Below are 24,093 nucleotides of genomic sequence, written 5' to 3'. Positions count from 1 at the left end.
TCAGACCAAGAGGGGCCTCCAGATACTCTTAAACTCATTTAGTGGCTATTGTGAAAAAAAAGGCCTGGAAATAAACACTAGCAAAACTAAATGTATGGCATTAAACCCTAGCAGACCAGATAGAGGGATCTAAATGGACAAACTCTGGGAGTCGTTGACAACTTTTCTTACTTGGGGGTGGCAATCGACTCAAAGTTAACATGGAAGGCCCAAATTGAGAAGAGTAGGGTGGTATATGCTCAAAATGCCAAACCTATAATGAGTAAATTGAATGCTAGTATGAGTAAGAGTGCAACACCTGCTCTTGAACTCTTTAAATTTAAAATCCAATCTGCCTCTCTATACGGGGCTGAAATCTGGGGTCCCTGGGCCAAAGAGTGCTTCCAAGGATTGGATAACAAATTTATGGGATCTGTTGTAAGGGTTCCTACTAGCACCCCCCTAATCCCTCTCCAACTAGACCTAAATTTTAAACGCACTGATCACTTTACAATTTTAAGACCCTTGATGTTCTGGATCAGAGTTTGGTCCACCCCAGAATTGTTGGACTATAGGAATAGTCTTCAAGAGGTATTAAACCTCGACACTTTTAACTCCATTCTATGATTTGGGCATATACAAAAATGGTTTAAACTGTTGGGGTTGTACTCTTTTTGGGAACACCCTGAGAACCTGCCACCATCTGCAAAAACCATGGTGAAGAGAGTTTTTTGGTCCTACATGAATAACAAGGTTGTACACGAGAGCAGAACTGGGACCCTAACTAAAGAATTCCTATTGTTTAAAGATGAACCTTGTTTTGAAACATTTCTGGATGAGGTTGAGCCTCCTGTGGCCAAGACCCTCTATCTGAAATTCAGATACGGGAATCTTATGTTATCTTCCAATCTAGAACGATGGTCAAAGAAAAATAAGGCATGTACAATTGATAATAACAGAACATGTCCTATGTGCTCTGCCTCCTGTTTGGAGAATGAAATTCACATGCTTTTTGTATGCAATGCTTACATAAAAGCACGGAAAAAATGGCTAAAACCTATGTGTGCTCTCCTAGGAACTAGAAGTTGTCATACTGCATATAGGATTGTTAAAACGAATACTGCCCAGTTCATTGTGTTTAGTATTGGCAGATTTTTAACATCAGTTTTCTTCAGTCGCAAAAAATTGGGTCAAATGCTTTGAGTAAATGTGTCAGATTCTCCAAGGAGGTATACCCTGTTGTGCACTTCTGTTGCTAAATTGAATCACGCTAAAATGAACTTTTTTACTGTTAAAACGTTTATAAGGAGATTGTTGATTGGTGACCCTTCTTAGTAAAAACGCTTATGTACGTTTCTTTTTTATGAATTGAAAACTGGAATCTAATTCGTACTGTTTTATGTATGTATATATATGTGTCTTTTATGGCTATTTTGCCGAAATAAAGATTTTAAATAAATAAATAAATAAAATAATTCAGAACACTCGGGGCTACTCCTGTGATAGGCTGAATGTGTTCATTGCTTCCTCATTCCTTATACAAAGGCTTTATCTCCTCAGTGGTTGATAGGCTGAAACCGTTTCCTGGCCGCCTGCTTGTGAACTGGCAGGAGTCGAAGATCACACATACACTGGTGGGCCTGTGATGGGACACCAATGCAGAGAAACACACCTGGCGCAGATATTCTATTCTGTTTATTAGACCTGCATCTCCCCTGTACCTCCTCAAGCCATCTGTATGCGAAGCAAGAAAGAGTTAAGGAACGGTCCATCTACACTTTTATTGAGAGGATGCTGCCGTGAGCTCCTCCCAGCTAATCACACAAACAGCAGTAAAGCAAAATAACTACACAGTTAGGGGGGACTGCATGGTTAGGTTTTTGAGGAATTATTGAAACTGACCTCAGTGACCCATAATCAGATCTGTGGCTAATGACTGCATGCCTAATTATGATGAAGCAAGCACCATGGCTCGTAGGGGCCCCACAACACACTTTTCTTAGCTCATTGAATTAAAGTATAAACTCCTGCCATGTGTGAGTGGTAAAGGCTTGTTAATTTTGTTACTTTTCAAATTCACGTCTGACAACAAGACGAAGGAACATTGGGGCATCAGACGCTTTGGAAAGTAGCCACCAACCGCAGAGAAAGAGAGAAAGAGGGAAAAGACAGTATGAGGTGTGGAGAAAACAGCAGCAGGTACAAGGAGCTCAAATGAGATTAATGGCGCCTAAATAGAGCCCGTAAAGGAACAGTTACAAATCTAAGAAAAGGGAAAGAAAAGACTAGGAAAAAATACAGAAAGAGCTTGTAGATGAAATTCTCTTCCAGGAACAGCAGGTTAAGAGAAATTACACAGGGAGCAGTTAAGCTTGTAACACGGGGGAGAACAGAAAAGAAAACGCAGTTTTATGAAGTGTGTTTGCCTAATTCAGCAAGCACTTTTATTTTATTTCTCTATTTGCTTCTTTTATTCATAAAGTAAGTTTCAAGTGCATGCACAGGTATGACCGAGAGAGCCAGGGTATAATAATTTGAAGCGTTTGCACCAGTGCTAATGAAGGACGAGAGTTATAGCAAAGATATGAAAGGGGGAGCGATAATAAATATGTGATATGGCAATAGTGACACCAAAATAAGCCACCTATTTATAAAACTGACATGGAAGAAATACTAAAGATTAACTTCTGAAATTGTAGCCGATGTTAAAAAGATTCTCGTTGTCGGCAGGATTCGAACCTGCGCTGGGAGACCCCAATGGATTTCTAGTCCATCGCCTTAACCACTTGGCCACAACTGACTGTAAGGCTTGTGCACATAATCTGTATGCAAGTTTTCAAAGTGTCCCATAGCAAATTCCTGATATTCTGCAATGGACTTTTTTAAAAAAAAGTTTTTTTCAGCAGGCACATTCTCTCCTAAAAACAAAAATTGCATGCGTATATCTCTAGTTTGGAATACCATAGGCTTGCATGCATACTCTCATCGGTCACTCAAGTTTTTTGGACCCTATTGCACTCTGTTTTCGTGCTGCTTTTAGTATATGGCCCATATTACAGAAGTCTACCATCTTTGAGTATTTGAGGCTCCTTTGTAAGTGCTTTATATTTTTTCCTTGAAGAGCTATATAATAAAGGGGTCCGGGAAAGATTGCATTTATGGAAGATAAAAGAAGGCCCACTTGTCTCACCAAATGCTGTAGAGAAACCTGATGTTTTACTCACGTTATCCTTAGTTCGTTTTTGTTAGACCTTGCATTCTTAAGGTGGTCCCAACCCCACCTTATTGCTTTTCACCTCCGCATTTTGCTGTATCTTTTTGTTGGCCTTAGGACTCTGATCACTGTATCGCTACTAATCAGTGCTGAAGTGCACGTGCTTCTTCCCTAATCATGTGTATAATTGGAGTATACCTGACTGACAGATTTAATTTACTTGAAAGCCCCTTGTAAAGTGGTATACCATATACCCAGGGACTGATTGTGCCGCCCAAAGAAATAGCATTTCAAACCTGTCTCAAGCCTGCTACTGCAGTGCCTGTGCTGCAGTGTACTGCCACTTCGACTTGGCATTTAAAACTACTTGCCAAGCCTTAAACTCCAATTTTATTACTTATCAGTAACCCCTAAGGTAGGCCCTAAGTAGTCCTAGGGGCATCATGCTATGTAAGTAAAAGGTAAGACATGTACTGTTGTAGTTTGTATGTCCTAGTAGTATCAAACAGTCTATTACATTTTTCACTACTGTGAGGTCTGCCCCTCTCATAGGTTAGCATTGGGTATTCCCTTATACTTTTTGGGGGGTAATTCCATATCAGAGAGGAGAAGCCTTATTTATTTATTGATAAATCCTATCTACTGGTGAGGTTGGATTTAATCTTACTATTGTATAAATGCCATTTTTAGAGAGTGAGCATTTCTCTGCACTTACTGCTCTATTTGCATGAAAACCTGTCTTCAATTGACATCTGGATTGGGCTGCGAGACAGCTACATATGTGCATTCCCTGTAGATAGCCACAAAACAGGTCACTCAACTGCAACTGCATTCATCTGCATTCTGATTGGCCTGGGGGAGAGCTCCGCTCCCCTTACCGCAAATATGTTCAAGAATGATAATTTATGTCAGTAAGTACAGTATACCTACATCTTATAATCATGTGTGTTTAAATAATTTGTCGTTAGATCATTTAACTATTGAAAAGGATCTGTTTTTAATAGACATTTTACAAAAACAACTGGTACATTTGGGAATTCTGTAAAGGAAAAACCCAACTGCAGTGACATTGCCAACCACAATGCCGTGACTCGGATTAAAACCAAGGTTGCTGCGGCCACAACGCAGAGTACTAACCGCTATACGATCACGGCGAGCTACTTGGGCTCAATAACGCACAGTGACATGAAGAAATTATAATTCAGAACACTCAGGGCTACTGCTGTGATAGGCTGAATGTGTTCATTGCTTCCTCATTCCTTATACAAAGGCTTTATCTCCTCAGTGGTTGATAGGCTGAAACCGTTTCCTGGCCGCCTGCTTGTGAACTGGCAGGAGTCAAAGAACACACATACACTGGTGGGCCTGTGATGGGACACCAATGCAGAGAAACACACCTGGCGCAGATATTCTATTCTGTTTATTAGACCTGCATCTCCCCTGTACCTCCTCAAGCCATCTGTATGTGAAGCAAGAAAGAGTTAAGGAACGGTCCATCTACACTTTTATTGGGAGGATGCTGCCGTGAGCTCCTCCCAGCTAATCACACAAACAGCAGTAAAGCAAGATAACTACACAGTTAGGGGGGACTGCATGGTTAGGTTTTTGAGGAATTATTGAAACTGACCTCAGTGACCCATAATCAGAGCTGTGGCTAATGACTGCATGCCTAATTATGATGAAGCAAGCACCATGGCTCGTAGGGGCCCCACAACACACTTTTCTTAGCTCATTGAATTAAAGTATAAACTTCTGCCATGTGTGAGTGGTAAAGGCTTGTTAATTTTGTTGCTTTTCAAATTCACGTCTGACAACAAGACGAAGGAACATTGGGGCATCAGACGCTTTGGAAAGTAGCCACCAACCGCAGAGAAAGAGAGAAAGAGGGAAAAGGCAGTATGAGGTGTGGAGAAAACAGCAGCAGGTACAAGGAGCTCAAATGAGATTAATGGCGCCTGAATAGAGCACGTAAAGGAACAGTTACAAATCTAAGAAAAGGGAAAGAAAAGACTAGGAAAAAACACAGAAAGAGCTAGTAGATGAAATTCTCTTCCAGGAACAGCAGGTTAAGAGAAATTACACAGGGAGCAGTTTAGCTTGTAACACGGGGGAGAATAGAAAAGAAAATGCAGTTTTATGAAGTGTGCTTGCCTAATCCAGCTAGCACTTTTATTTTATTTCTCTATTTGCTTCTTTTATTGGTAAAGTAAGTTTCAAGTGCATGCACAGGTATGACCGAGAGAGCCAGGGTATTATAATTTGAAGCGTTTGCACCAGCGCTAATGAAGGATGAGAGTTATAGCAAAGATATGAAAGGAGGAGCGATAATAAATATGTGATATGGCAATAGTGACACCAAAATAAGCCACCTATTTATAAAACTGACATGGAAGAAATACTAAAGGTTAACTTCTGAAATTGTAGCCGATGTTAAAAAGATTCTCGTTGTCAGCAGGATTCGAACCTGCGCGGGGAGACCCCAATGGATTTTATAGTCCATCGCCTTAACCACTCGGCCACAACAACTGACTTTGAGGCATGTGCACATAATCTGTATGCAAGTTTTCAAGGTGTCCCACAGCAAATTCCTGATATTCTGCAATGCACTTTTTCAAAATAATGTTTTTTTCAGCAGGCACATTCTCTCCTAAAAACAAAAATTGCATGCGTATATCTCTAGTTTGGAATACCATAGGCTTGCATGCATACTCTCATGGGTCACTCAAGTTTTTTGGACCCTATTGCACTCTGTTTTCGTGCTGCTTTTAGTATATGGCCCATATTACAGAAGTCTACCATCTTTGAGTATTTGAGGCTCCTTTGTAAGTGCTTTATATTTTTTCCTTGAAGAGCTATATAATAAAGGGGTCCGGGAAAGATTGCATTTATGGAAGATAAAAGAAGGCCCACTTGTCTCACCAAATGCTGTAGAGAAACCTGATGTTTTACTCATGTTATCCTTAGTTCGTTTTTGTTAGACCTTGCATTCTTAAGGTGGTCCCAACCCCACCTTATTGCTTTTCACCTCCGCATTTTGCTGTATCTTTTTGTTGGCCTTAGGACTCTGATCACTTTATCGCTACTAATCAGTGCTGAAGTGCACGTGCTTCTTCCCTAATCATGTGTATAATTGGAGTATACCTGACTGACATATTTAATTTACTTGAAAGCCCCTTGTAAAGTGGTATACCATATACCCAGGGACTGATTGTGCCGCCCAAAGAAATAGCATTTCTAACCAGTCTCAAGCCTGCTACTGCAGTGCCTGTGCTGCAGTGTACTGCCACTTCGACTTGGCATTTAAAACTACTTGCCAAGCCTTAAACTCCAATTTTATTACATATCAGTAACCCCTAAGGTAGGCCCTAGGTAGTCCTAGGGGCATCATGCTATGTAAGTAAAAGGTAAGACATGTACTGTGGTAGTTTGTATGTCCTAGTAGTATCAAACAGTCTATTACATTTTTCACTACTGTGAGGTCTGCCCCTCTCATAGGTTAGCATTGAGTATTCCCTTATACTTTTTTGGGGGTAATTCCATATCAGAGAGGAGAAGCTTTATTTATTTATTGATAAATCCTATCTACTGGTGAGGTTGGATTTAATCTTACTATTGTATAAATGCCATTTTTAGAGAGTGAGCATTTCTCTGCACTTACTGCTCTATTTGCATCAAAACCTGTCTTCAATTGACGTCTGGATTGGGCTGCGAGACAGCTACATATGTGCATTCCCTGTAGACAGCCACAACACAGGTCACTCAACTGCAACTGCATTCATCTGCATTCTGATTGGCCTGGGGGAGAGCTCCGCTCCCCTTACCGCAAATATGTTCAAGAACGATAATTTATGTCAGTAAGTACAGTATACCTGCCTCTTATAATCATGTGTGTTTAAATAATTTGTCGTTAGATCGTTTAAATATTGAAAAGGATCTGTTTTTAATAGACATTGTACAAAAACAACTGGTACATTTGGGAATTCTGTAAAGGAAAAACCCAACTGCCGTGACATTGCCAACCACAATGCCGTGACTCGGATTCGACCCGAGGTTGCTGCGGCCACAACGCAGAGTACTAACCGCAATACGATCACGGCGAGCTACTTGAGCTCAATAACATACAGTGACATGAAGAAATTATAATTCGGAACACTCAGGGCTACTCCTGTGATAGGCTGAATGTGTTCATTGCTTCCTCATTCCTTATACAAAGGCTTTATCTCCTCAGTGGTTGATAGGCTGAAACCGTTTCCTGGCCGCCTGCATGTGAACTGGCAGGAGTCAAAGATCACTCATACACTGGTGGGCCTGTGATGGGACACCAATGCAGAGAAACACACCTGGCGCAGATATTCTATTCTGTTTATTAGACCTGCATCTCCCCTGTACCTCCTCAAGCCATCTGTATGTGAAGCAAGAAAGAGTTAAGGAACGGTCCATCTACACTTTTATTGGGAGGATGCTGCCGTGAGCTCCTCCCAGCTAATCACACAAACAGCAGTAAAGCAAGATAACTACACAGTTAGGGGGGACTGCATGGTAAGGTTTTTGAGGGATTATTGAAACTGACCTCAGTGACCCATAATCAGAGCTGTGGCTAATGACTGCATGCCTAATTATGATGAAGCAAGCACCATGGCTCGTAGGGGCCCCACAACACACTTTTCTTAGCTCATTGAATTAAAGTATAAACTTCTGCCATGTGTGAGTGGTAAAAGCTTGTTAATTTTGTTGCTTTTCAAATTCACGTCTGACGACAAGATGAAGGAACATTGGGGCATCAGACGCTTCGGAAAGTAGCCACCAACCGCAGAGAAAGAGAGAAAGAGGGAAAAGACAGTATGAGGTGTGGAGAAAACTGCAGCAGGTACATGGAGCTCAAATGAGATTAATGGCGCCTAAATAGAGCACGTAAAGGAACAGTTACAAATCTAAGAAAAGGGAAAGAAAAGACTAGGAAAAAACACAGAAAGAGCTTGTAAATGAAATTCTCTTCTAGGAACAGCAGGTTAAGAGAAATTACACAGGGAGCAGTTAAGCTTGTAACACGGGGGAGAATCGAAAAGAAAATGCAGTTTTATGAAGTGTGTTTGCCTAATCCAGCTAGCACTTTTATTTTATTTCTCTATTTGCTTCTTTTATTGGTAAAGTAAGTTTCAAGTGCATGCACAGGTATGACCGAGAGAGCCAGGGTATAATAATTTGAAGCGTTTGCACCAGCGCTAATGAAGGACGAGAGTTATAGCAAAGATATGAAAGGGGGAGCGATAATAAATATGTGATATGGCAATAGTGACACCAAAATAAGCCACCTATTTATAAAACTGACATGGAAGAAATACTAAAGGTTATCTTCTGAAATTGTAGCCGATGTTAAAAAGATTCTCGTTGTCGGCAGGATTCATACCTACGCGGGGAGACCCCAATGGATTTCTAGTCCATCGCCTTAACCACTCGGCCACAACAACTGACTGTAAAGCATTTGCACATAATCTGTATGCAAGTTTTTAAGGTGTCCCACAGCAAATTCCTGATATTCTGCAATGCACTTTTTAAAAATAATGTTTTTTTCAGCAGGCACATTTTCTCCTAAAAACAAAAATTGCATGCGTATATCTCTAGTTTGGAATACCATAGGCTTGCATGCATACTCTCATGGGTCACTCAAGTTTTTTGTACCCTATTGCACTCTGTTTTCGTGCTGCTTTTAGTCTATGGCCCGTATTACAGAAGTCTACCATCTTTGAGTATTTGAGGCTCCTTTGTAAGTGGTTTATATTTTTTCCTTGAAGAGCTATATAATTAAGGGGTCCGGGAAAGATTGCATTTATGGAAGATAAAAGAAGGCCCACTTGTCTCACCAAATGCTGTAGAGAAACCTGATGTTTTACTCATGTTATCCTTAGTTCGTTTTTGTTAGACCTTGCATTCTTAAGGTGGTCCCAACCCCACCTTATTGCTTTTCACCTCCGCATTTTGCTGTATCTTTTTGTTGGCCTTAGGACTCTGATCACTTTATCTCTACTAATCAGTGCTGAAGTGCACGTGCTTCTTCCCTAATCATGTGTATAATTGGAGTATACCTGACTGACAGATTTAATTTACTTGAAAGCCCCTTGTAAAGTGGTATACCATATACCCAGGGACTGATTGTGCCGCCCAAAGAAATAGCATTTCAAACCTGTCTCAAGCCTGCTACTGCAGTGCCTGTGCTGCAGTGTACTGCCACTTCGACTTGGCATTTAAAACTACTTGCCAAGCCTTAAACTCCAATTTTATTACATATCAGTAACCCCTAAGGTAGGCCCTAAGTAGTCCTAGGGGCATCATGCTATGTAAGTAAAAGGTAAGACATTTACTGTGGTAGTTTGTATGTCCTAGTAGTATCAAACAGTCTATTACATTTTTAACTACTGTGAGATCTGCCCCTCTCATTGGTTAGCATTGGGTATTCCCTTATACTTTTTGGGGGGTAATTCCATATCAGAGAGGAGAAGCTTTATTTATTTATTGATAAATCCTATCTACTGGTGAGGTTGGATTTAATCTTACTATTGTATAAATGCCATTTTTAGAGAGTGAGCATTTCTCTGCACTTACTGCTACATTTGCATGAAAACCTGTTTTCAATTGACGTCTGGATTGGGCTGCGAGACAGCTACATATGTGCATTCCCTGTAGACAGCCACAACACAGGTCACTCAACTGCAACTGCATTCATCTGCATTCTGATTGGCCTGGGGGAGAGCTCCGCTCCCCTTACCGCAAATATGTTCAAGAACGATAATTTATGTCAGTAAGTACAGTATACCTACATCTTATAATCATGTGTGTTTAAATAATTTGTCGTTAGATTGTTTAAATATTGAAAAGGATCTGTTTTTAATAGACATTTTACAAAAACAACTGGTACACTTGGGAATTCTGTAAAGGAAAAACCAAACTGCCGTGACATTGCCAACCACAATGCCGTGACTCGGATTCGAACCGAGGTTGCTGCGGCCACAACGCAGAGTACTAACCACTATCTGATCACAGCGAGCTACTTGGGCTCAATAACATACAGTGACATGAAGAAATTATAATTCGGAACACTCAGGGCTACTCCTGTGATAGGCTGAATGTGTTCATTGCTTCCTCATTCCTTATACAAAGGCTTTATCTCCTCAGTGGTTGATAGGCTGAAACCGTTTCCTGGCCGCCTGATTGTGAACTGGCAGGAGTCAAAGATCACACATACACTGGTGGGCCTGTGATGGGACACCAATGCAGAGAAACACACCTGGCGCAGATATTCTATTCTGTTTATTAGACCTGCATCTCCCCTGTACCTCCTCAAGCCATCTGTATGTGAAGCAAGAAAGAGTTAAGGAACGGTCCATCTACACTTTTATTGGGAGGATGCTGCCGTGAGCTCCTCCCAGCTAATCACACAAACAGCAGTAAAGCAAGATAACTACACAGTTAGGGGGGACTGCATGGTTAGGTTTTTGAGGAATTATTGAAACTGACCTCAGTGACCCATAATCAGAGCTGTGGCTAATGACTGCATGCCTAATTATGATGAAGCAAGAACCATGGCTCGTAGGGGCCCCACAACACACTTTTCTAAGCTCATTGAATGAAAGTATAAACTCCTGCCATGTGTGAGTGGTAAAGGCTTGTTAATTTTGTTGCTTTTCAAATTCACGTCTGACAACAAGACGAAGGAACATTGGGGCATCAGACGCTTTGGAAAGTAGCCACCAACTGCAGAGAAAGAGAGAAAGAGGGAAAAGACAGTATGAGGTGTGGAGAAAACAGCAGCAGGTACAAGGAGCTCAAATGAGATTAATGGCGCATAAATAGAGCACGTAAAGGAACAGTTCAAATCTAAGAAGGGAAAGAAAAGACTAGGAAAAAACACAGAAAGAGCTTGTAGATGAAATTCTCTTCCAGGGACAGCAGGTTAAGAGAAATTACACAGGGAGCAGTTAAGCTTGTAACACGGGGGAGAATAGAAAAGAAAATGCAGTTTTATGAAGTGTGTTTGCCTAATCCAGCTAGCACTTTTATTTTATTTCTCTATTTGCTTCTTTTATTGGTAAAGTAAGTTTCACGTGCATGCACAGGTATGACCGAGAGAGCCAGGGTATAATAATTTGAAGCGTTTGCACCAGCGCTAATGAAGGACGAGAGTTATAGCAAAGATATGAAAGGGGGAGCGATAATAAATATGTGATATGGCAATAGTGACACCAAAATAAGCCACCTATTTATAAAACTGACATGGAAGAAATACTAAAGGTTAACTTCTGAAATTGTAGCCGATGTTAAAAAGATTCTCGTTGTCGGCAGGATTCGAACCTGCGCGGGTAGACCCCAATGGTTTTCTAGTCCATCGCCTTAACCACTCGGACACAACAAATGACTGCAAGGGGTGTGCACATAATCTGTATGCAAGTTTTCAAGGTGTCCCACAGCACATTCCTGATATTCTGCAATGCACTTTTTAAAAATAATGTTTTTTTCAGGAGGCACATTCTCACCTAAAAACAAAAATTGCATGCGTATATCTCTAGTTTGGAATACCATAGGCTTGCATGCATACTCTCATGGGTCACTCAAGTTTTTTGGACCCTATTGCACTCTGTTTTCGTGCTGCTTTTAGTATATGGCCCATATTACAGAAGTCTACCATCTTTGAGTATTTGAGGCTCCTTTGTAAGTGCTTTATATTTTTTCCTTGAAGAGCTATATAATAAAGGGGTCCGGGAAGGATTGCATTTATGGAAGATAAAAGAAGGCCCACTTGTCTCACCAAATGCTGTAGAGAAACCTGATGTTTTACTCATGTTATCCTTAGTTCGTTTTTGTTAGACCTTGCATTCTTAAGGTGGTCCCAACCCCACCTTATTGCTTTTCACCTCCGCATTTTGCTGTATCTTTTTGTTGGCCTTAGGACTCTGATCACTTTATCGCTACTAATCAGTGCTGAAGTGCACGTGCTTCTTCCCTAATCATGTGTATAATTGGAGTATACCTGACTGACAGATTTAATTTACTTGAAAGCCCCTTGTAAAGTGGTATACCATATACCCAGGGACTGATTGTGCCGCCCAAAGAAATAGCATTTCAAACCTGTCTCAAGCCTGCCACTGCAGTGCCTGTGCTGCAGTGTACTGCCACTTCGACTTGGCATTTAAAACTACTTGCCAAGCCTTAAACTCCAATTTTATTACATATCAGTAACCCCTAAGGTAGGCACTAAGTAGTCCTAGGGGCATCATGCTATGTAAGTAAAAGGTAAGACATGTACTGTGGTAGTTTGTATGTCCTAGTAGTATCAAACAGTCTATTACATTTTTCACTACTGTGAGGTCTGCCCCTCTCATTGGTTAGCATTCGGTATTCCCTTATACTTTTTGGGGGGTAATTCCATATCAGAGAGGAGAAGCTTTATTTATTTATTGATAAATCCTATCTACTGGTGAGGTTGGATCTAATCTTACTATTGTATAAATGCCATTTTTAGAGAGTGAGCATTTCTCTGCACTTACTGCTCTATTTGCATGAAAACCTGTCTTCAATTGACGTCTGGATTGGGCTGCGAGACAGCTACATATGTGCATTCCCTGTAGACAGCCACAACACAGGTCACTCAACTGCAACTGCATTCATCTGCATTCTGATTGGCCTGGGGGAGAGCTCCGCTCCCCTTACCGCAAATATGTTCAAGAACGATAATTTATGTCAGTAAGTACAGTATACCTACATCTTATAATCATGTGTGTTTAAATAATTTGTCGTTAGATCGTTTAAATATTGAAAAGGATCTGTTTTTAATAGACATTTTACAAAAACAACTGGTACATTTGGGAATTCTGTAAAGGAAAAACCCAACTGCCGTGACATTGCCAACCACAATGCCGTGACTCGGATTCGAACCGAGGTTGCTGCGGCCACAATGCAGAGTACTAACCACTATACGATCACGGCGAGCTACTTGGGCTCAATAACGTACAGTGACATGAAGAAATTATAATTCGGAACACTCAGGGCTACTCCTGTGATAGGCTGAATGTGTTCATTGCTTCCTCATTCCTTATACAAAGGCGTTATCTCCTCAGTGGTTGATAGGCTGAAACCGTTTCCTGGCCGACTGCTTGTGAACTGGCAGGAGTCAAAGATCACACATACACTGGTGGGCCTGTGATGGGACACCAATGCAGAGAAACACACCTGGCGCAGATATCCTATTCTGTTTATTAGACCTGCATCTCCCTGTACCTCCTCAAGCCATCTGTATGTGAAGCAAGAAAGAGTTAAGGAACGGTCCATCTACAATTTTATTGGGAGGATGCTGCCGTGAGCTCCTCCCAGCTAATCACACAAACAGCAGTAAAGCAAGATAACTACACAGTTAGGGGGGACTGCATGGTTAGGTTTTTGAGGAATTATTGAAACTGACCTCAGTGACCCATAATCAGAGCTGTGGCTAATGACTGCATGCCTAATTATGATGAAGCAAGCACCATGGCTCGTAGGGGCCCCGCAACACACTTTTCTTAGCTCATTGAATTAAAGTATAAACTCCGGCCATGTGTGAGTTGTAAAGGCTTGTTAATTTTGTTGCTTTTCAAATTCACGTCTGACAACAAGACGAAGGAACATTGGGGCATCAGACGCTTTGGAAAGTAGCCACCAACCGCTGTGAAAGAGAGAAAGAGGGAAAAGACAGTATGAGGTGTGGAGAAAACAGCAGCAGGTACAAGGAGCTCAAATGAGATTAATGGCGCCTAAATAGAGCATGTAAAGGAACAGTTACAAATCTAAGAAAAGAGAAAGAAAAGACTAGGAAAAAACACAGAAAGAGCTTGTAGATGAAATTCTCTTCCAGGGACAGCAGGTTAAGAGAAATTACACAGGGAGCAGTTAAGCTTGTAACACGGGGGAGAATAGAAAAGAAAATGCAGTTTTATGAAGTGTGTTTGCCTAATCCAGCTAGCACTTTTATTTTATTTCTCTATTTGCTTCTTTTATTGGTAAAGTAAGTTTCAAGTGCATGCACAGGTATGACCGAGAGAGCCAGGGTATAATAATTTGAAGCGTTTGCACCAGCGCTAATGAAGGACGAGAGTTATAGCAAAGATATGAAAGGGGGAGCGATAATAAATATGTGATATGGCAATAGTGACACCAAAATAAGCCACCTATTTATAAAACTGACATGGAAGAAATACTAAAGGTTAACTTCTGAAATTGTAGCCGATGTAAAAAAGATTCTCGTTGTGGGCAGGATTCGAACCTGCGCGGGGAGACCGCAATGGATTTCTAGTCCATCGCCTTAACCACTCGGCCACAACAACTGACTGTAAGGAGTGTGCACATATTCTGTATGCAAGTTTTCAAGGTGTCCCACAGCACATTCCTGATATTCTGCAATGCACTTTTTAAAAATAATGTTTTTTTCAGCAGGCACATTTTCTCCTAAAAACAAAAATTGCATGCGTATATCTCTAGTTTGGAATACCATAGGCTTGCATGCATACTCTCATGGGCCACTCAAGTTTTTTGGACCCTATTGCACTCTGTTTTCGTGCTGCTTTTAGTATATGGCCCATATTACAGAAGTCTACCATCTTTGAGTATTTGAGGCTCCTTTGTAAGTGCTTTATATTTTTTCCTTGAAGAGCTATATAATAAAGGGGTTCGGGAAAGATTGCATTTATGGAAGATAAAAGAAGGCCCACTTGTCTCACCAAATGCTGTAGAGAAACCTGATGTTTTACTCATGTTATCCTTAGTTCGTTTTTGTTAGACCTTGCATTCTTAAGGTGGTCCCAACCCCACCTTATTGCTTTTCACCTCCGCATTTTGCTGTATCTTTTTGTTGGCCTTAGGACTCTGATCACTTTATCGCTACTAATCAGTGCTGAAGTGCACGTGCTTCTTCCCTAATCATGTGTATAATTGGAGTATACCTGACTGACAGATTTAATTTACTTGAAAGCCCCTTGTAGAGTGGTGTACCATATACCCAGGGACTGATTGTGCCACCCAAAGAAATAGCATTTCAAACCTGTCTCAAGCCTGCTACTGCAGTGCCTGTGCTGCAGTGTACTGCCACTTCGACTTGACATTTAAAACTACTTGCCAAGCCTTAAACTCCAATTTTATTGCATATCAGTAACCCCTAAGGTAGGCCCTAAGTAGTCCTAGGGGCATCATTCTATGTAAGTAAAAGGTAAGACATGTACTGTGGTAGTTTGTATGTCCTAGTAGTATCAAACAGTCTATTACATTTTTCACTACTGTGAGGTCTGCCCCTCTCATAGGTTAGCATTGGGTATTCCCTTATACTTTTTGGGGGGTAATTCCATATCAGAGAGGAGAAGCTTTATTTATTTATTAATAAATCCTATCTACTGGTGAGGTTGGATTTAATCTTACTATTGTATAAATGCCATTTTTAGAGAGTGAGCATTTCTCTGCACTTACTGCTCTATTTGCATGAAAACCTGTCTTCAATTGACGTCTGGATTGGGCTGCGAGACAGCTACATATGTGCATTCCCTGTAGACAGCCACAACACAGGTCACTCAACTGCAACTGCATTCATCTGCATTCTGATTGGCCTGGGGGAGAGCCCCGCTCCCCTTACCGCAAATATGTTCAAGAACGATAATTTATGTCAGTAAGTACAGTATACCTACATCTTATAATCATGTGTGTTTAAATAATTTGTCGTTAGATCGTTTAAATATTGAAAAGGATCTGTTTTTAATAGACATTTTACAAAAACAACTGGTACATTTGGGAATTCTGTAAAGGAAAAACCCAACTGTCGTGACATTGCCAACCACAATGCCGTGACTCGGATTAAAACCGAGGTTGCTGCGGCCACAACGCAGAGTACTAACCACTATACGATCACGGCGAGCTACTTGGGCTCAATAACGTACAGTGACATGAAGAAATTATAATTCGGAACACTCAGGGCTACTCCTGTGATAGGCTGAATGTGTTCATTGCTTCCTCATTCCTTATACAAAGGCTTTATCTCCTCAGTGGTTGATAGGCTGAAACCGTTTCCTGGCCGACTGCTTGTGAACTGGCAGGAGTCAAAGATCACACATACACTGGTGGGCCTGTGATGGGACACCAATGCAGAGAAACACACCTGGTGCAGATATTCTATTCTGTTTATTAGACCTGCATCTCCCCTGTACCTCCTCAAGCCATCTGTATGTGAAGCAAGAAAGAGTTAAGGAACGGTCCATCTACACTTTTATTGGGAGGATGCTGCCGTGAGCTCCTCCCAGCTAATCACACAAACAGCAGTAAAGCAAAATAACTACACAGTTAGGGGGGACTGCATGGTTAGGTTTTTGAGGAATTATTGAAACTGACCTCAGTGACCCATAAACAGAGCTGTGGCTAATGACTGCATGCCTAATTATGAATAAGCAAGCACCCTGGCTCGTAGGGGCCCCGCAACACACTTTTCTTTGCTCATTGAATTAAAGTATAAACTCCGGCCATGTGTGAGTGGTAAAGGCTTGTTAATTTTGTTGCTCTTCAAATTCACGTCTGACAACAAGACGAAGGAACATTGGGGCATCAGACGCTTTGGAAAGTAGCCACCAACCGCAGAGAAAGAGAGAAAGAGGGAAAAGACAGTATGAGGTGTGGAGAAAACAGCAGCAGGTACAAGGAGCTCAAATGAGATTAATGGCGCCTAAATAGAGCACGTAAAGGAACAGTTACAAATCTAAGAAAAGGGAAAGAAAAGACTAGGAAAAAATACAGAAAGAGCATGTAGATGAAATTCTCTTCCAGGAACAGCAGGTTAAGAGAAATTACACAGGGAGCAGTTAAGCTTGTAACACGGGGGAGAATAGAAAAGAAAATGCAGTTTTATGAAGTGTGTTTGCCTAATCCAGCTAGCACTTTTATCTTATTTCTCTATTTGCTTCTTTTATTGGTAAAGTAAGTTTCAAGTGCATGCACAGGTATGACCGAGAGAGCCAGGGTATAATAATTTGAAGCGTTTGCACCAGCGCTAATGAAGGACAAGAGTTATAGCAAAGATATGAAATGGGGAGCGATAATAAATATGTGATATGGCAATAGTGACACCAAAATAAGCCACCTATTTATAAAACTGACATGGAAGAAATACTAAAGGTTATCTTCTGAAATTGTAGCCGATGTTAAAAAGATTATCGTTGTCGGCAGGATTTGAACATGCACGGGGAGACCCCAATGGATTTCTAGTCCATCGCCTTAACCACTCGACCACAACAACTGACTGTAAGGCGGGTGCACATAATCTGTATGCAAGTTTTCAAGGTGTCCCACAGCACATTCCTGATATTCTGCAATGCACTTTTTAAAAATAATGTTTTTTTCAGCAGGCACTTTCTTTCCTAAAAACAAAAATTGCATGTGTATATCTCTAGTTTGGAATACCATAGCCTTGCATGCATACTCTCATGGGTCACTCAAGTATTTTGGACCCTATTGCTCTCTGTTTTCGTGCTGCTTTTAGTATATGGCCCATATTACAGAAGTCTACCATCTTTGAGTATTTGAGGCTCCTTTGTAAGTGCTTTATATTTTTTCCTTGAAGAGCTATATAATAAAGGGGTCCGGGAAAGATTTCATTTATGGAAGATAAAAGAAGGCCCACTTGTCTCACCAAATGCTGTAGAGAAACCTGATGTTTTACTCATGTTATCCTTAGTTCGTTTTTGTTAGACCTTGCATTCTTAAGGTGGTCCCAACCCCACCTTATTGATTTTCACCTCCGCATTTTGCTGTATCTTTTTGTTGGCCTTAGGACTCTGATCACTTTATCGCTACTAATCAGTGCTGAAGTGCACGTGCTTCTTCCTTAATCATGTGTATAATTGGAGTATACCTGACTGACAGATTTAATTTACTTGAAAGCCCCTTGTAAAGTGGTATACCATATACCCAGGGACTGATTGTGCCGCCCAAAGAAATAGCATTTCAAACCTGTCTCAAGCCTGCTACTGCAGTGCCTGTGCTGCAGTGTACTGCCACTTCAACTTGACATTTAAAACTACTTGCCAAGCCTTAAACTCCAATTTTATTACATATCAGTAACCCCTAAGGTAGGCCCTAAGTAGTCCTAGGGGCTTCATGCTATGTAAGTAAAAGGTAAGACATGTACTGTGGTAGTTTGTATGTCCTAGTAGTATCAAACAGTCTATTACATTTTTCACTACTGTGAGGTCTGCCCCTCTCATTGGTTAGCATTGGGTATTCCCTTATACTTTTTGGGGGGTAATTCCATATCAGAGAGGAGAAGCTTTATTTATTTATTGATAAATCCTATCTACTGGTGAGGTTGGATTTAATCTTACTATTGTATAAATGCCATTTTTAGAGAGTGAGCATTTCTCTGCACTTACTCCTCTATTTGCATGAAAACCTGTCTTCAATTGACGTCTGGATTGGGCTGCGAGACAGCTACATATGTGCATTCCCTGTAGACAGCGACAACACAGGTCACTCAACTGCAACTGCATTCATCTGCATTCTGATTGGCCTGGGGGAGAGCTCCGCTCCCCTTACCGCAAATATGTTCAAGAACGATAATTTATGTCAGTAAGTACAGTATACCTACATCTTATAATCATGTGTGTTTAAATAATTTGTCGTTAGATCGTTTAAATATTGAAAAGGATCTGTTTTTAATAGACATTTTACAAAAACAACTGGTACATTTGGGAATTCTGTAAAGGAAAAACCCAACTGCCGTGACATTGCCAACCACAATGCCGTGACTCGGATTCGAACCGAGGTTGCTGCGGCCACAACGCAGAGTACTAACCACTATACGATCACGGCGAGCAACTTGGGCTCAATAACGTACAGTGACATGAAGAAATTATAATTTGGAACACTCAGGGCTACTCCTGTGATAGGCTGAATGTGTTCATTGCTTCCTCATTCCTTATACAAAGGCTTTATCTCCTCAGTGGTTGATAGGCTGAAACCGTTTCCTGGCCGCCTGCTTGTGAACTGGCAGGAGTCAAAGATCACACATACACTGGTGGGCCTGTGATGGTACACCAATGCAGATAAACACACCTGGCGTAGATATTCTATTCTGTTTATTAGACCTGCATCTCCCCTGTACCTCCTCAAGCCATCTGTATGTGAAGCAAGAAAGAGTTAAGGAACGGTCCATCTACACTTTTATTGGGAGGATGATGCCGTGAGCTCCTCCCAGCTAATCACACAAACAGCAGTAAAGCAAGATAACTACACAGTTAGGGGAGACTGCATGGTTAGGTTTTTGAGGAATTATTGAAACTGACCTCAGTGACCCATAATCAGAGCTGTGGCTAATGACAGCATGCCTAATTATGATGAAGCAAGCACCATGGCTCGTAGGGGCCCCGCAACACACTTTTCTTAGCTCATTGAATTAAAGTATAAACTCCGGCCATGTGTGAGTGGTAAAGGCTTGTTAATTTTGTTGCTTTTCAAATTCACGTCTGACAACAAGACGAAGGAACATTGGGGCATCAGACACTTTGGAAAGTAGCCACCAACCGCAGAGAAAGAGGGAAAAGACAGTATGCGGTGTGGAGAAAACAGCAGCAGGTACAAGGAGCTCAAATGAGATTAATGGCGCATAAATAGAGCACGTAAAGGAACAGTTCAAATCTAAGAAAAGGGAAAGAAAAGACTAGGAAAAAACACAGAAAGAGCTTGTAGATGAAATTCTCTTCCAGGGACAGCAGGTTAAGAGAAATTACACAGGGAGCAGTTAAGCTTGTAACACGGGGGAGAATAGAAAAGAAAATGCAGTTTTATGAAGTGTGTTTGCCTAATCCAGCTAGCACTTTTATTTTATTTCTCTATTTGCTTCTTTTATTGCTAAAGTAAGTTTCAAGTGCATGCACAGGTATGACCGAGAGAGCCAGGGTATAATAATTTGAAGCGTTTGCACCAGCGCTAATGAAGGACAAGAGTTATAGCAAAGATATGAAAGGGGGAGCGATAATAAATATGTGATATGGCAATAGTGACACCAAAATAAGCCACCTATTTATAAAACTGACATGGAAGAAATACTAAAGGTTAACTTCTGAAATTGTAGCCGATGTTAAAAAGATTCTCGTTGTCGGCAGGATTCGAACCTGCGCGGGGAGACCCCAATGGATTTCTAGTCCATCGCCTTAACCACTCGGCTACAACAACTGACTGTAAGGCGTGTGCACATAATCCGTATGCAAGTTTTCAAGGTGTCCCACAGCACATTCCTGATATTCTGCAATGCACTTTTTAAAAATAATGTTTTTTTCAGCAGGCACATTCTCTCCTAAAAACAAAAATGCATGTGTATATCTCTAGTTTGGAATACCATAGCCTTGCATGCATACTCTCATGGGTCACTCAAGTATTTTGGACCCTATTGCTCTCTGTTTTCGTGCTGCTTTTAGTATATGGCCCATATTACAGAAGTCTACCATCTTTGAGTATTTGAGGCTCCTTTGTAAGTGCTTTATATTTTTTCCTTGAAGAGCTATATAATAAAGGGGTCCGGGAAAGATTTCATTTATGGAAGATAAAAGAAGGCCCACTTGTCTCACCAAATGCTGTAGAGAAACCTGATGTTTTACTCATGTTATCCTTAGTTCGTTTTTGTTAGACCTTGCATTCTTAAGGTGGTCCCAACCCCACCTTATTGCTTTTCACCTCCGCATTTTGCTGTATCTTTTTGTTGGCCTTAGGACTCTGATCACTTTATCGCTACTAATCAGTGCTGAAGTGCACGTGCTTCTTCCCTAATCATGTGTATAATTGGAGTATACCTGACTGACAGATTTAATTTACTTGAAAGCCCCTTTTAGAGTGGTATACCATATACCCAGGGACTGATTGTGCCGCCCAAAGAAATAGCATTTCAAACCTGTCTCAAGCCTGCTACTGCAGTGCCTGTGCTGCAGTGTACTGCCACTTCGACTTGGCATTTAAAACTACTTGCCAAGCCTTAAACTCCAATTTTATTACATATCAGTAACCCCTAAGGTAGGTCCTAGGTAGTCCTAGGGGCATCATGCTATGTAAGTAAAAGGTAAGACATGTACTGTAGTAGTTTGTATGTCCTAGTAGTATCAAACAGTCTATTACATTTTTCACTACTGTGAGGTCTGCCCCTCTCATAGGTTAGCATTGGGTATTCCCTTATACTTTTTGGGGGGTAATTCCATATCAGAGAGGAGAAGCTTTATTTATTTATTAATAAATCCTATCTACTGGTGAGGTTGGATTTAATCTTACTATTGTATAAATGCCATTTTTAGAGAGTGAGCATTTCTCTGCACTTACTGCTCTATTTGCATGAAAACCTGTCTTCAATTGACGTCTGGATTGGGCTGCGAGACAGCTACATATGTGCATTCCCTGTAGACAGCCACAACACAGGTCACTCAACTGCAACTGCATTCATCTGCATTCTGATTGGCCTGGGGGAGAGCCCCGCTCCCCTTACCGCAAATATGTTCAAGAACGATAATTTATGTCAGTAAGTACAGTATACCTACATCTTATAATCATGTGTGTTTAAATAATTTGTCGTTAGATCGTTTAAATATTGAAAAGGATCGGTTTTTAATAGACATTTTACAAAAACAACTGGTACATTTGGGAATTCTGTAAAGGAAAAACCCAACTGCCGTGACATTGCCAACCACAATGCCGTGACTCGGATTAAAACCGAGGTTGCTGCGGCCACAACGCAGAGTACTAACCACTATACGATCACGGCGAGCTACTTGGGCTCAATAACGTACAGTGACATGAAGAAATTATAATTCGGAACACTCAGGGCTACTCCTGTGATAGGCTGAATGTGTTCATTGCTTCCTCATTCCTTATACAAAGGCTTTATCTCCTCAGTGGTTGATAGGCTGAAACCGTTTCCTGGCCGACTGCTTGTGAACTGGCAGGAGTCAAAGATCACACATACACTGGTGGGCCTGTGATGGGACACCAATGCAGAGAAACACACCTGGTGCAGATATTCTATTCTGTTTATTAGACCTGCATCTCCCCTGTACCTCCTCAAGCCATCTGTATGTGAAGCAAGAAAGAGTTAAGGAACGGTCCATCTACACTTTTATTGGGAGGATGCTGCCGTGAGTTCCTCCCAGCTAATCACACAAACAGCAGTAAAGCAAAATAACTACACAGTTAGGGGGGACTGCATGGTTAGGTTTTTGAGGAATTATTGAAACTGACCTCAGTGACCCATAAACAGAGCTGTGGCTAATGACTGCATGCCTAATTATGAATAAGCAAGCACCCTGGCTCGTAGGGGCCCCGCAACACACTTTTCTTTGCTCATTGAATTAAAGTATAAACTCCGGCCATGTGTGAGTGGTAAAGGCTTGTTAATTTTGTTGCTCTTCAAATTCACGTCTGACAACAAGACGAAGGAACATTGGAGCATCAGACGCTTTGGAAAGTAGCCACCAACCGCAGAGAAAGAGAGAAAGAGGGAAAAGACAGTATGAGGTGTGGAGAAAACAGCAGCAGGTACAAGGAGCTCAAATGAGATTAATGGCGCCTAAATAGAGCACGTAAAGGAACAGTTACAAATCTAAGAAAAGGGAAAGAAAAGACTAGGAAAAAATACAGAAAGAGCATGTAGATGAAATTCTCTTCCAGGAACAGCAGGTTAAGAGAAATTACACAGGGAGCAGTTAAGCTTGTAACACGGGGGAGAATAGAAAAGAAAATGCAGTTTTATGAAGTGTGTTTGCCTAATCCAGCTAGCACTTTTATCTTATTTCTCTATTTGCTTCTTTTATTGGTAAAGTAAGTTTCAAGTGCATGCACAGGTATGACCGAGAGAGCCAGGGTATAATAATGTGAAGCGTTTGCACCAGCGCTAATGAAGGACGAGAGTTATAGCAAAGATATGAAATGGGGAGCGATAATAAATATGTGATATGGCAATAGTGACACCAAAATAAGCCACCTATTTATAAAACTGACATGGAAGAAATACTAAAGGTTATCTTCTGAAATTGTAGCCGATGTTAAAAAGATTATCGTTGTCGGCAGGATTTGAACATGCACGGGGAGACCCCAATGGATTTCTAGTCCATCGCCTTAACCACTCGACCACAACAACTGACTGTAAGGCGTGTGCACATAATCTGTATGCAAGTTTTCAAGGTGTCCCACAGCACATTCCTGATATTCTGCAATGCACTTTTTAAAAATAATGTTTTTTTCAGCAGGCACTTTCTTTCCTAAAAACAAAAATTGCATGTGTATATCTCTAGTTTGGAATACCATAGCCTTGCATGCATACTCTCATGGGTCACTCAAGTATTTTGGACCCTATTGCTCTCTGTTTTCGTGCTGCTTTTAGTATATGGCCCATATTACAGAAGTCTACCATCTTTGAGTATTTGAGGCTCCTTTGTAAGTGCTTTATATTTTTTCCTTGAAGAGCTATATAATAAAGGGGTCCGGGAAAGATTTCATTTATGGAAGATAAAAGAAGGCCCACTTGTCTCACCAAATGCTGTAGAGAAACCTGATGTTTTACTCATGTTATCCTTAGTTCGTTTTTGTTAGACCTTGCATTCTTAAGGTGGTCCCAACCCCACCTTATTGATTTTCACCTCCGCATTTTGCAGTATCTTTTTGTTGGCCTTAGGACTCTGATCACTTTATTGCTACTATTCAGTGCTGAAGTGCACGTGCTTCTTCCCTAATCATGTGTATAATTGGAGTATACCTGACTGACAGATTTAATTTACTTGAAAGCCCCTTGTAAAGTGGTATACCATATACCCAGGGACTGATTGTGCCGCCCAAAGAAATAGCATTTCAAACCTGTCTCAAGCCTGCTACTGCAG

General features: G+C 41.0%; 3 non-coding genes across 3 annotated transcripts; all 3 read right to left on the bottom strand.

The window, feature by feature from the left end:
• Nucleotides 1-5,636: 5,636 nt before the first annotated feature.
• Nucleotides 5,637-5,719, bottom strand: TRNAY-AUA (transfer RNA tyrosine (anticodon AUA)). Its single transcript has one exon. It is a non-coding gene; the product is annotated as a tRNA-Tyr (tRNA).
• A 13,263-nt stretch (nt 5,720-18,982) lies between these two features.
• TRNAH-GUG (transfer RNA histidin (anticodon GUG)) lies at nt 18,983-19,054 on the bottom strand. The gene has a single exon. It is a non-coding gene; the product is annotated as a tRNA-His (tRNA).
• Nucleotides 19,055-20,334: 1,280 nt separating this feature from the next.
• Nucleotides 20,335-20,416, bottom strand: TRNAS-AGA (transfer RNA serine (anticodon AGA)). The gene has a single exon. It is a non-coding gene; the product is annotated as a tRNA-Ser (tRNA).
• Between the last annotated feature and the right edge of the window lie 3,677 nt (nt 20,417-24,093).

Source organism: Lissotriton vulgaris, unplaced genomic scaffold, assembly GCF_964263255.1.
Source record: "Lissotriton vulgaris unplaced genomic scaffold, aLisVul1.2 SCAFFOLD_301, whole genome shotgun sequence".
NCBI classification, from domain to species: Eukaryota; Metazoa; Chordata; class Amphibia; order Caudata; family Salamandridae; genus Lissotriton; species Lissotriton vulgaris.
This window is presented reverse-complemented; position numbering and strand designations above follow the sequence as displayed.